Consider the following 15,208-nt stretch of genomic DNA (forward strand, 5'->3'; position numbering starts at 1 on the left):
ATCAAGAGAGAAATAGATGAATGGATAAACAAAGTGTGGTACATTCAAACAGTGCAATATTATTCAATGAAGAAAAATAAATGAACTAAAATGCCATGAAAGGATATGGATGAATATTAAATGTATAGGGTAAAATGAAAGAAGCCAGTAGCAAAAGTCTACATACTGAATTATTCCACTTATATGACATCTGGAAATGACAGAACCTATAGGCATGGTAAATCAGTAATGGCCAGTAGATTAAAGAAGGGCTAGAAATGATGATGAAACACAGGGAATATGTTCAGCGTTTCAAAACAATGCTGTATACTTTCATTGCAGATACATGACACTAAGCATTTGTAAAATTCCATAGAGCTTTACAGCTCAAATAGTAAATATTAATATAAACAAATTTAAAAAAATCATTTAAGAGGTCAGGGGAATCCAGGATGGGTGCAGAATGTAACTCGGGGCTGGGTATATGGGAACTGTCTGTATTACCCTTTCAATTTTTCTATAAATCTAAAATCTTTTCTAAAAACAAAAACTTATTTTTAAAAAATTCTGCAAGACACAAATAGAATACATTCAAAGAAAGTCACATCATAGTCAAACATCATAAATGAAAATAATATTTAACCAGAAAATAAAAAGATACATTATATTCTGGCACAACAATAAGAAGAATGAGAGCTAACATCATCAGAAACAAGTGAAGCCAGAGATAATAAAATCATATATTTAATGAAATTATAGGAAAAATGTGTAACCCCCAAATTTTATATCTACTAATAATTTTGTCCCAAAATTAAGGTTAAATAATGAAATTTTCAAATAAACAAGAACAGGCAGAATTTGTTGCTAGCTGAACCAGACTGCAAGGAATACTGTTGATAGCGCTTCAGATAAGACAAAGAAAACCAAACCAAACCAAAACAAACAAACAAAAATGAGCACAAATTTACTGATGTACGTATCTGCAGGAAGAAATGAAGATCACCGGAAAGGGAAATTGTGAATTTAACTATAAAATAATATTTATAAAATATATTAAATAGTTACTAACTCTTTGAAGAAAAAACTACACTGCGGATACATAACACATAATAGAAGGAGAATGAGTGACAACTAAAGTACAAAGGACAAAACAACAATACATGGTATTTTACTTACAATAATGGCTAATGGGCATAATTTAAGTCACTTTGAAAAGTGAAAGATTAAAAAGCTGAATTTAGAAAATAACCAGTAATAACACAAAGCAACATACATTTAAAACATTGACAGAATTAACAGGAGCTACAGAAAAATATACAATGAACCACAGCTATTTCAAATAGGATTTTCTCATAATTAAAAACAAAAAAATCAGTAATGCTATAAAAGCTTTATTTTTTATTGAAGTAAAATTGATGTATACCATTATAAAAGTTTCCGGTGTGCAACACTGTAATTCAATACACAACGGGATCATCATCAAAAGTGTAGTTATCATCCATCACCACAGAGTCGATCCCTTTTACCCATTTTGCCCACCTCTCAACCCCTTCTCCTCTGCTATATCTGTTCTAGATATAAAAGTTTTAAACTATATTATTATCTAACTTACCTAACAGAAATTTATAGAATACTACATCTGGCAGCTAAAATACATAGTCTTTGGGGCTATAAAACAAGTCTCAATAAGTCACAAAGGATCATATGTTCTGTGAACATACATAAATGAATAAGTGTTTTCGCGAAGAATAATGAGATAATCTTATGTGTTTGAGAATTAGCAGTACGTGTCTAAATTAACACTTCTTTAAAAAAATGCAATGGGAATTTAAAATATATTATTGACAGTATGGAAATAGAAATTTCCCTTATCAAAACTTATATGATTGAGGCAAAACAGTCTTTGGATATACTTTATCATTTAAATATGAAAGTTTAAAAAATCAATAAGCTAAGCCTCCATCTCAAGATTCTAAAAAGGAAAAAGGAAAATTTAAAACCCAGAGGAAGAAGAAGGATAAAAAGTAGAATGATGAGAACAAAGATCAAAGATATAAAATAGAGAAAAATAACAAAGCCATAAGCTTTAATCTTTGAAAGTTTAACAAAATTGATAAACTCTGTAGTAGTAGAATAATACCCCCTCCCAAGTTGTAAAAGTGTTATTTCCCAGAACCTGGGAATATGTTCCCTTACATGGCAAAGAGACATTGCAGATGCAGTTAAGTTAGGATCTCCATAGCGTTTCCTGAATTACCCTGGTGAGCCAGTGTAATCACAAAGGTCCTTATTTTGAAAAAGAGTAGACGAGGGAAGCAGAAGTGTCGGAGTCAGAAAAGGAGATGTGACAGTGGAAGCAAAGTGAGAATGATTTCATTTCAGGCTGTAAGTATGGAAGGGGGCCAGTAGCTGAGGATTGGGGAGAGCCTCTAGAAGCTGAGAAAGGCAAGAAAATGGATTCCCAGAATGTGCAGAAGGAATGGGGTCCTGTAAACATTTTAACTGTAGCTTAGTTAGACCTATTTTGAACTGTGATCTCCAGAACTGTAAAATAATAAATTTGTGGTGTTTTAAGTCACTAAGATTGTGTTAATTTGTTACAGCAGCAACAGGAAACTAAGAGAAACCCTTAGCAAGACTGATAAAAAATGTAAAGTACACACAAATTAACGTTAACTGAAAGCAATATAGTGGTGCCAATACACATATTTTCAAATTAAAGGAGAATAAGAGAATAGTGTATTTCCTTCTTGATTTTCAATACTGTATTTAGCAGAAACCAACTTTATTTATTAGCATAAGGACATAGGGGCGACAATGAAAAACAACAATCATAAGGAGAAAAAAGAAAAGAAAACAAAATGTACTATTTAATTAATTGTAAATGGATTAAAAAAATCATCCATTTTTAATTTGCTGTTTGTTAACTTTTTTTTTTTAACAGCTTTATTGGAGTATAATTCCTTTACAGTGTTGTGTTAGTTTCTGCTGTATATCAAAGTGAATCAGCTATACATATACATATAGCCCCAGATGCCCTCCCTCTTGCCTCTCCCTTCCCCCGTCCCTATCCCACCCCTCTAGGTGGTCACAAAGCACGGAGCTGATCTCCCTGTGCTTGAGTATCCTTTTAAAACAGCAAGATGTCCGGATCCTAATATCAATAAAACAAATTAGGACAATAAATGACTCCATTAAAATAAATCTGTTGCCCATAAATTTTCTAGCAATTAATATAAATCAACTTTATTATAAATTGTATAGTACACTCCTGCCAAATTGAGAACTATATATTTTATTTCCATCTGTATTTTGAAGTGTGAATACTAGAAAATTAGCTTTAATAAAAGCTCAATTAATCTAAGTAATAATGCCTAAATATCTCTTGGTGTGAAGGGTCTTGAAACACATGATTTTCCATCCCAATGCCAGTTTTGTCTAATCATCTTATGGGCAAAATTTATGTCATATTTTTGCTTTGAAAAATCTATTTGGAACAAAGAAAACTATAGTTAGGCAACAATTCCTGTATTGTTGAAAATTAGCAACTGTTATCACAACAACAACAATAAAATGTACTTTGACTCCAATGTAATTTTGTACTTAATTTTTCTCTTAATTTTCAAGAACCATTTTTTATTAAACCCATATAAGAAAATTTACTTATCGGTGTTATTTATATTTAATTTACAAGAAGACTGAAGCAACAGTTATGTCACTATTATATATTGCTTAAATTTTTTCACTGATTTTATGTTAGAGTTATTTGGAAAGTTTATAGTCCTTAAATTTCGATTAATGTCCTCACATTTTGTTGCATGTGTGCTCAGTTCTCCCAAAAATTATTTGAACTTGACCACTCTGAATATAAAGCTGGCATTCAAGTCAATCAAAAAATTACTTATGTCTCTGGTGAAATGTCTATTTACGTCTTCCGCCCATTTTTTAATTGGATTGTTTGTTTTTTTTGATATTGAGCTGCACGAGCTGTTTGTATATTTCGGAGATTGATCCTTTATCTATTGTTTCACTGGCAAACATTTTCTCCCATTCTGAGGGTTGTCTTTTCATCTTATTTATGGTTTCCTTTGCTGTGCAAAAGCTTTTAAGTTTAATTAGGTCCCGGAAGACATACAGATGGCCAAGAGGCACACAAAAAGATGCTCAACATCACTAATTATTAGAGAAATGCAAGTCAAAACTACAGTGAGGTGATACCTCACACCGGTCAGAATGGCCATTATCAAAAAATCTAGAAACAATAAATGCTGGAAAGGGTGTGGTGAAAAGGGAACCCTCCTGCACTGTTGGTGGGAATGTAAGTTGATACAACTATGGAGAACAGTGTGGAGGTTCCTTAAAAAACTAAAACTAGAACTACCATATGACCCAGCAATCCCACTACTGGGCATATACCCTGAGAAAAGCATAATTCAAAAAAGAGACATGTACCACAGTGTTCACTGCAGCACTATTTACAATAACCAGGACATAGAACTAACCTAGATGGATAAAGAAGATGTGGCACCTATATACAATGGAATATTACTCAGTCATAAAAAGAAACGAAACTGAGTTATTTGTAGTGAGGTGGATGGACCTAGAGTCTGTCATACAGAGTGAAGTAAGTCAGAAAAAGAAAAACAAATACGTATGCTAACGCATATATGGAATAGATTCCATATATGCAATCTAAAAAAAAAAAAAAAAAAAAGGTACTGATGAAGCTAGTGGCAGGGCAGGAATAAAGATGTAGACATAGAGAATGGACTTGAGGATATTGGGTGGGAAGGGAAAGCTGGGGCGAACTGAGAGTAGCATTGACATACATACACTACCAAATGTAAAACAGTTAGCTAGTGGGAAGAAGCAGCACAGCACAGGGAGATCAGCTCGGTGCTTTGCGATGACCTACAGGGGTGGGATAGGGAGGATGGGAGGGAGGCTCAAGAGGGATATGGGGATATATGTATGCATATGGCTGATTCACTTTGTTGTACAGCAGAAACTAACACAGTATTGTGAAGCAATTATACTCCAATAAAGATCTATTTAAAAATTACTTAGGATTTAAGTGAAATTCATTAAGACTAAGTACTTAATGAAAATTAGCAAGGTCTTTTATCTCTCTTTAGAAACAAATATCCATTTTTACCTTTACTTGATATATCTGAAGTAACATATATAGATTTGCCTTTGAATATTACATTTCTTCCATCTGGTCCACTACTATTTTGGAAAGCTTGGCCCTTTCTGAGTGAGAAACATAAGATTTGAAATGATTAAGGTCCATTTATAACATTACTATTTGCTTAAATTTTATATCATTATCTGTCATTATTGAGTAGAATGCATCACCCCTGAAGGAGGCATATGAGTCTAACGGTAAAAATATAAGGATGAGGCATATATTTAGGTCATGGATAACTCAGCAGGTAATGAAGAACGGAGTAGGCATTTAAAATCCCCTACATTTGAAAATCTTGTAAGCCAAAAGATGATTCTTAAACTACAGAAAATGTTATGTGTTTATCTAGTTGCTTGATATTGTTTTTTGTCACTTTTTATTGAATAATGGACATTGTGTGTAGAATAGTGCTGACTGAGGTCAGAACAAGAACATGGACCCAAACTGTCTCTCCTCCCAAGCCCACTGAAAGCAAGATGACAATGGAGACTTAGATAATGATTCTGTTAAGGTCAGCCTCCTGGACTGACCTCAGGGCCAGGGAAAGAAATGTAGCAGTAAATGAAAAATAACCAGGACATATTTCCTGGACAGTCATTTAAAAATGTAAGATTTCACAAAATATTACATGATATCATTTTACTATCTTGTTGTAAATGTGTAACTTCTCTCTTCTAATGGGACAAACAGAACTTTCCAACACCAAGCTAGCAAATCATTACATTTCATTAATCTCATTTTTTCTGATAGAAAAAAATATATATATTAATAAGGCCAATAACCAAAATTTCCTTGAGCAGCAAGTGAAATTATAAAAGTAATTTTTGCAAATAAACTCATAATCATTCCAGAAGAATTGTGAGTTTCTGGAAATCTAAAGGATGTCATATAATTATATTATTTCTTTTTAAAATATTTTCTAACAATGTGTGTGTTTAATTTGGGTGCTATAGGAAACATACAGCACCAAAATTAAACACATCCATGTACACACTCTCACAATTATATAGCATGTTTTTACTTTTGAGGGATAGATAGATAACAAAGCAATAAAATATAAATCATAAATCAGAATACAGCTTCACAGCCTGCAACTTCCCCTTTGAAACATAAGGTATGAAATTTTTGAAACAAAATTATAAAGAATGAGAACATTTGAAGGTAAGCCCAAGGCAATACAGCAAACAAAGGTCTCATTTGTATAAATAGAGTTGTATTAGAGGATAGATATAACAGAATGAGTTGCTATAAACAGGACTCAAAAGTTTTATGACAAAACGACTAATCAAACAAGTTTTTCTAGAATGAAGCAGTGATTGCACAGAGTCTAGTTATAGAAAAATAAATATATTCAAAATCTATGGTTCTCATTTTTCTTTACTGATCTTTTCCAACGTCCAGAAATCTCTTTCTCCTTTTTTTTCTCCTTGCTCTCTCTTTCATGTGTGGGTTATTGTTCCTCCTAAATTCATATGCTGAAACCCCACCCCCACAGTGTGATGGTGTCAGGAGGTGGGGCCTTTGGGAGGTGACAGGGTTAATGGCTTTATAGGAGCTACCAGAGAGATTACTGCTCTCTGCTGTTCACCCTGTGAGGATACAAGAAGTCAGCAGTCTGCCACTTGGAAGAGCGCCCTTACCAGAACTTGACCATGCTGGCACTCGGATCTTGGATTTCCAGCTTCCAGAACTGTGAGAAATAAGTTTATGTTTTTTTTAAATTTATTTATTTATTTATTTTTGGCTGTGTTGGGTCTTCGTTTCTGTGCGAGGGCTTTCGCTAGTTGCGGCAAGCGGGGGCCACTCTTCATCGCCCTGCGTGGCCTCTCACTATCGCGGCCTCTCTTGTTGCGGAGCACAGGCTCCAGACGCGCAGGCTCAGTAGTTGTGGCTCACGGGCCCAGTTGCTCCGCGGCATGTGGGATCTTCCCAGACCAGGACTCGAACCCGTGTCCCCTGCATTGGCAGGCAGATTCTCAACCACTGCGCTACCAGGGAAGCCCTATGTTTTTTATATGCCACCCAGTCTATGGTATTTTGTTACAGCAGCCTGAAAGGACCAAGAGAGTGTAGAGAATACATATAGAAATTAAACCAATGTATAGAAAGGATGAGGAATTTACCAACATCTAATTAGTTTCTAGGTATCTATTTCTTAATTATCTTTTGCCAGACTCTTTTTGTCTACCCAGAACTGTCCAAGTAATTAAAAACAAAATTCCAGTCAGCAAAAGTGGCAATGCCATTAGACATCATGGTTCCCCAGAAATTAATTTAAATCAACCATAGAGACATATTGTTTTTACCAACTGATGAAGGAAGCCTTCTTCAAGAAGAAATTGCACCTATTAAAAAAAGGCATCTGTGACCAAAACCAATAAAATTAAAAGCTCTTTTAAATTTAAATAAGATTTTGAAAACTTGAGGAAAAAATTAAATAGATGGTAGGAAATAAAATCAAATAAACATGTCATAAATCAGGGACAATAAAGATGGGCACCAAACTCCCATCCAGAACACTGAGTATGGAAAGAGTGTTTTCAACTAACAAAGTTAACAGAATTTAAAACAGGCATCCAACCAAACCACAAATCAAATGTGAAGGTGGAATAAAGACATTTTCAGATATGCAAACATTAAAAAATATATCAGTAAGATCTTGCTTTGGGCTGGCTAACTGAAATGCATTCAGGTTCCTATAAAAAAAAATACTGTAAACAGCGTGGCTTATAAATAACAAACCTTTATTTCTCACAGTTCTGGAGGCTAGGAAGTCCAATATCAAGACACCAACAGATCTGGTGTCTGGTGAGGACCCATTTCCTCATTGACAGCCCTCTTCACACTGTAACTTCATGTGGCAGAAGGAGCCCCGGGATCTCTATCATTTTTCTTTTATAAGGACCCTAATTCCATTCATGAGAACTCCATCCTCATGACTTCATCTAATTCTCATCAACTCCCAAAGACCCCACCTCCTAACACCATGACAATGAAGGTTAGGATTTCAACATATGAATTGTGGGTGTGGCGGCACAGAGGACAGAAGCATTCAGTCCACTGCAGATGGGTTGCAGCAAAATTAATTAGTGAACCAAGAAGGAAGAACATATGAGACCCAGGAAGAAAGCATTCAAACTGGCCTGATAATTTGATGCTGGGAAGTAAAAAGCACCAATCTATGTAGGGAAGAGTTCCTGAGTGGTCTGAAATGTCAAATCAGAAAGCTGAGATTTACCATTTTGAATGCAGAGAAATTCAAAAAGAGTACATCAGACAGCAGTACAGAAGTCATGATGCTAATCTTGGTGCTACCACAAACTACCTGAGTGAATTTTTTAACTTAAACTTAGCCTTAAGTGTCACAGTCAGAAGGACTGGATGATAAACGGCCAGAACAACCCTCCAAAGCTAAAGGGAGGATTAAGCCAGGTCCTGCAGCTGACAGCATGCACACACTCAGGACAGGCAGAGGAGTTCAAACACCAGGAAGATGCTCTCAAATGTGCACAGAATGTAGTCTGGGGTTAAGCGGTGAAGTTTACATTCTAATATGTGAAAATCAGTACTGAGAAATTAAATTATAGTCACTGATTAAGGAAAGGAATTTGTTCTCTGAATAAGGAACTGTTCTCAATGCCCTGAAAAAATTAATAATAGAAGAGATAGATACTATCTAAAAATTCTATGTCATTGTAGACAGTGTGAAATATATATTAGCAAGTTAATACCTTATTGTCATCAGTATTATTATGGGTATTCACTTTTTTTTTTTAATTTAAAGTAATTACGTTACAAGTGCAATAGCTAAATTTACTTCCACGTTTAAATCTGTCAATGGACAGGAATAAATGTAGCTATATCATCAGTCTTGTTTTACACTGCAGCACTTTGGGAAGGTCTTTCAGGCATGTTATATTATGATACACCACCTCTTCCAGAAAGTTCAATCATCACAACATATTTATCTTTCTTGCTATGTATTGGATTCCTGATTCTTTGTCATCTTGGCACAGATGAATTTTTTAACATTATATATGAAATTGCAGAGTTAAAACTTCTCTTGTTTTTCCCTGCCTTTTTGTGTCTTCTAACACCAGAGCTGTCAAATATGATTGGCAATATTCGCGAAAACATGATTTGTTCATGTTTTCTAACCTCAGCTGGACCTGCATTGTTGCTCAACAACACTTTATTAATTCCTATCATATCTTCCAGAGCAGTGTTATCCTCTGCTTAACTAAGTACTTTCCCTCCATTCTGTTATGATTTGGAAACACTGAAAAGGCATTTCTTAACCTTAAACTTTCTGCTTATCTCTTCTCTAACATTTCCTTTCTTCCTCCAGAGAGAGAGAGAGAGAAGCAGAGAGAGAGAGAGAGAGAGAAAGAAAGAGAGAGAAGCAGAGACAGAGAATCTTTTTCTTTCCAATTAAAATCTGTATTAACCTGAGTCAATCCAAAGGCATCTCCTCTAAGAGCCTAGTCTACCAATTATGTTCTGCTTCTTAAAATACCTCTCATTGTTTTTGTACCAACAGTCACAAAACAACTGGTCAATTGTTATTAAACTAAAAACAAACAAATACAGACTAAAGTATTTCTCCACTGTTATAACTTACCTTTTTCTTCTAGTCTTTAATAAATGGCTAATGTGCCAATTTGCCTAATTTACCCAACTCTCTCTAGTCCAACCCCACCCTAAACTTTGAAGCCTGGGTTAGCTTCTTGACATTCCTTCACCAAAGCACTGATTCTTCTCTATCTGTGGTTACTTATGACTACCATTTTTTCAAATTTCAAGGACGTTATTTTCATGCTTTTCATTCTCCTCAAAATCTTTATAAATTCCAAATCTCTCCTTGAAATATCTTTTTTGAAATATCACGGTTTGCTTATTCTTTATTTTCTTTCTAAATTCAAATTTTAAAAAATCTCTTTAATGAACTTCCAGTTTGATCTTAATTAATTATTGGTCTTCCATGACCCAAAATTAATATTATCAACTAACTACTGGACTTCTACTTTCATTCATTCATTAACGCATGTATGTATTGGGCACTTACTGTGCTTTAGACAGTCTATACAGAATAATGAAAGAAGTAGAGAAAACAGAGAACAATCCTTGCCATTACAGTTTAACATTTTAGCTTTGCACTGTCTAAGATGATAGCCACTGGCCATGTGTGGCTATTTAAATTACAACTTAAAGTAAGTTAAATAAAATCATGATCCATTTTCTTAGTCACTCTATCTATATTTCATGTTATCAAAATTCACACGTGGTAGCAGCTTCCAATTTGGAAAGGCCAGATACAGAGTATTTCCATAATGCAGAAAGTTCCATTGGATAGTACTGCTCAAGCCAGAAGTAACCAATAAATAAATAAACTAGTGAAAATTAAACTGTACACTGCATGGTACACTACCATGGGGAAAAATAAAGCATGGGAAAATTATGGAAAGTGTGGGAGTGAGGTATAATCTCTTTTATAATGGTATTCAGGGAGAATTTTGTTAAAAAATATATTTGTGTAGAGACTTAAAGATGAGAGAGCAAGCTATGCAGATATGATGAAAAAGGGTATTGCAAGCAGACAGATTAGCCAATTTAAAGGTTCTAAAATATAAGCATGCTTAATTTATACCAAAAAGAGCATGGAATCTTGTGTGTCTGAAGAACAATAATAATAGGAGAAGTAAGGAAGACGCTTTGTGGCAGTAGCAACAGTGAGAAGTGTTCAGATATAGAATATATCCTGAACAATGAGCCAACAACGTATGTTGATGGAATGGATGTGAGGTGTGGCTAACAACTTCAAGATCATGGCCTGAAGAACAAGAAGGGTAGGGTACTTATTAATTTAAGGGAGGGAGATTGCAAGATTAGCAGGCTCTTACTGGAGGAGCTCCAATTAGGATATGGGTTTGGGTCCTGTTAATTTTAAAAGACCTACTTGAGATCCAAGCAAAGAAGTCAAATAGTGTTAAAGATATATTATTAGAGTTCAGGACTGAGATAAAAATGTAGGACTTGCTAGCCTATCAAAAGCACCTCAAGCTATTTAATGGAAAATACCATGCAGAAAATCAGTAAAATGAAGAATTCCAAGAACTGATCCCTGGATCTCTCCAGATTTTTTCCAAGAAATCAAAAAAGAATTCCAGTACTTTTGGACAAAATCAGGAGTGTTTGTTTTCTTAAAGCCAAATGAATAAAGAATTTTAAGGTACTGATAACCTTTACTAAACGTTGCTACCAGCTCAAGCAAAATGAAGTCAGGAAACTGATCATTGGACTTAGCAATGTAGAGGAAATACCTCATCCTTCCTGTAAATCATTTCCTCAGATGCTTTCAAAAGCCAATAATTATATCCTGGACATTTGCCTCTGGTTCACCATAAGTAGCTCTAATTTCTTGGTAAAACCATTTACCAGTTGCAATAGATTCTACCTTTTCAGAACTATCACATCAGTTTCCTTATTTTTCTATTCCAATCTCTCTGCCATTAATGTACCTCAAGTCCAAAAGTTCAGTTATACACGTTTATATCAGCCCTTGCATTTTTTTCTTATCTCCTTCAAGAGGGACTTAGCTTCAAGTCATCATTTTACCTTAGCTGTATTAATTTTCAAGAAATAAAGTTTTCTATCTTGTCATTTCTATTAGGAAAAAATCAATGATTTATGCCAGGTACCAAATGTAGTATAATCCCATTTCTCTTCGACTGTATTTTTCCATTGAATATATTCAGTATTCCATTTTTTTTTTAAATCCTTCAATTTAATTGTATGCTTCTTCAACTGTGGCCCTGTCACCTACCTGTACAAACCATTTCTTAAAATATTTACCTTTGAACACTGGCTCTATTTCCTCACTACCTTTCTCTCTTTAATGCAGAAAAATCTGTTTTCTTTCCATAACCTCTCTGAAATAACACTTCTAAAATCTTCATTGATTTCTCCACCTGGAAAGCTAGTGGTCAATATCCTTTTACTTGCTGTCTCAGCATTTGCTGCCCTCTTTCTTAAAACAGTTCCGTGATGTCACACTCTAGGCTTTCTCTTAACACTCATTTATTCTTTCTTCATCTTTCAGTCTTATCCCATGCTACTTGGTCAGTATTTTGGGGTGCATTATTACTTTTTCATTGCTCCCTAGCAAAGCCCCATTACTGCTCCTACATCAATAATCCAGTCTAGCCTCACTCTTTGAAATTGTAAATCTGCATCACTGCTTTGACATCTACTTCAAAGGAACCCCATAGGTACTTAAAATGAGTTTGTAGTCTCCCTCCTTTAAAGAATTTTATTTCCCAGTCTTGCCTAAATTCTCTATCACTGTGAATAAAACCATTATTCAATTAAATATCACAATCCAGCGACAAAGAGTAACCTTGGATAACTCTGTCCCTTTAATTTCTAATTCTCCACAATGTACTTTCCATTTTACATCTTAAATATTTCTTAAATTCGTACAGATATCTATCTCCAAAGCACTTATTTGGAGCAATCATTAGCTCTCAACTGGTCCACTGTAGCAACATTTTCATCTCCTTCCTTCCAACCCTTTTGCCCCTCCAACTTTTCTTCACTCAACAGTGAGTGTTTTAGTTCTGATAATAATAAAACAACATTTTCTCTTATTATTCACTTAAATAATTACCCATTACTTTTAGGATAAAGAACAAACTGACTTTTAAAAACCCTGTAACATCTGGGACTGTCTTGTGTTTCCTATTTCCCCTACAACTGGAGAACACCTGGCTCCCTGTACTGCAGCCACACTGGCCTTACATTTCATACACACTTTCTCACATGCATGTAATACTCTTTTGTCCTCCTTTCACCTCTGTCCTCTGAACTCATTTTTTTTTTTCTTCAGGGAATTCTCCATTCATCTATCTGATGAAGTCATAGTTCATATCATGTATTTTCTAGAACTGTGCAACTGTCTATCACAACCTTCAGAATCATATAATTGTAGTTTCAGATATTGTTATGTAATTATGTCATTTGTTCCTATTTTCCTTTACTCTATATAGTCTCAAGACCTGGTGTTTCTTATAATGTGAAGTATGGATTTTTAGTGTGTAACATGGTCTCTGGAATTGTAGCCCCAAAAAATTATTTGTAGAGTTAATCAGTTAAATTCTCTCAATTAAATTCCTCTATAATATGATTTTAAACTACTTTTCTGGCTTTATATACTATCATTCCTCTACATTTGCTCACTCTAAAATAACACTTTATGACTTGCTCTTTCTGAAGATGTTTCTTACTTTTACACATTTTTCCCAAGATTTCATGCTCTTTTCTCTGACTGCACTGCTCTCTCATCCAATTCTCCATTTCTCTTCTGAAATAGTACACATATTTGAAAGCCCACCTTGAATGTTATCTCATCATTATAATATTTACTTCCTTTTAGTTTCCAGATTTTAAAAAATCTCTTCAAAGTCACTTTTTTTTTCTCATTTTTAACTTTATTTTTATTGCCTGAAGTGGGTCTCTTGTAGACAGCATATTTATGGGTCTTGTTTTTGTATCCATTCAGCCAGTCTATGTCTTTTGGTTGGAGCATTTCATCCATTTACACTTAAGGTAATTATCAATATGTATGTTCCTATTACCATCTTCTTAATTGTTTTGGGTGTGCTATTGTAGGTTTTCCTTCCCTTGTGTTTCCTGCCTAGAGAAGTTCCTTTAGCATTTGTTGTAAAGCTAGTTTGGTGGTGCTGAATCCTCTCAGCTTTTGCTTGTCTGTAAAGGTTTTAATTTTTCTGTCAAATCTGAATGAGATCCCTGCTGGGTAGAGTAATCTTGGTTGTAGGTTTTTCCCTTTCATCACTTTAAGTATGTCCTGCCACTCCCTTCTGGCTTGCAGAGTTTCTGCTGACAGATCAGCAGTTAACCTTATGGGAATTCCCTTGTATGTTATTTGTTGTTTTTCCCTTGAGGCTTTTAATATTTTTTCTTTGTATTTAATATTTGATAGTTTGATTAATATGTGTCTTGGCGTGTTTCTCCTTGGATTTATCTTGTATGGGACTCTCTGTGCTTCCTGGACTTGAGTGACTATTTCCTTTCCCATATGAGGGAAGTTTACAACTATAATCTCTTCAAATATTTTCTCAGTCCCTTTCTTTTTCTCTTCTTCTTCTGGGACCCCTATAATTCGAATGTTGGTGCATTTAACGTTGTCCCAGAGGTCTCTGAGACTGTCCTCAGTTCTTTTCATTCTTTTTTCCTTATTCTGCTCTGCAGTAGTTATTTCCACTATTTTATCTTCCAGGCAGGTCACTTATCCGTTCTTCTGCCTCAGTTATTCTGCTATTGATTCCTTCTAGAGAATTTTTAATTTCATTTATTGTGTTGTTCATCATTTTTTGTTTGCTCTTTAGTTCTTCTAGGCCCTTGTTAAACATTTCTTGTATTTTCTCCAGTCTATTTCCAAGATTTTGGATCATCTTTACTATCATTACTCTGAATTCTTTTCCAGGTAGACTGCCTATTTCCTCTTCATTTGTTAGGTCTGGTGTGTTTTTACCTTGCTCCTTCATCTGCTGCTTATTTCTCTGTCTTCTCATTTTGCTTAACTTACTGTTTTGGGGTCTCCTTTTCACAGGCTGCAGGTTCATAGTTCCTGTTGTTTTTGGTGTGTGTCCCCAGTGACTAAGGTTGGTTCAGTGGGTTGTGTAGGTTTCCTGGTGGAGGGGACTAGTGCCTGTGTTCTGGAGGATGAGGCTGGATCTTGTCTTTATGGTGGGCAGGACCGCGTCCAGTGGTGTGTTTTGGGGTGTCTGTGACCTTATTATGATTTTAGGCAGCCTCTCTGCTAACGGGTGGGGTTGTGTTCTTGTCTTGCTAGTTGTTTGGCATAGGGTGTCCAGCACTGTAGCTTGCTGTCATTGAGTGGAGCTGGGTCTTAGCATTGAGATGGAGATCTCTGGGAGAGCTCTTGCCGTTTGATATTACATGGAGCTGGGAGGTCTCTGGTGGAGCAATGTCCCGAACTCGGCTCTGCCACCTCAGAGGCAC

General features: G+C 35.1%; 1 long non-coding RNA gene across 7 annotated transcripts in view; it reads right to left on the reverse strand.

Annotated features, from left to right (window-relative positions):
• Window positions 1–15,208, reverse strand: part of LOC309621673 — a 301,426-nt gene that overhangs the window by 136,837 nt on the left and 149,381 nt on the right. The gene's annotated exons all lie outside the window — the stretch shown is intronic.

The sequence above is a fragment of the Balaenoptera borealis genome (assembly GCF_965194805.1).
Source record: "Balaenoptera borealis genome assembly, contig: HAP1_SCAFFOLD_817, whole genome shotgun sequence".
Lineage (NCBI taxonomy): Eukaryota > Metazoa > Chordata > Mammalia > Artiodactyla > Balaenopteridae > Balaenoptera > Balaenoptera borealis.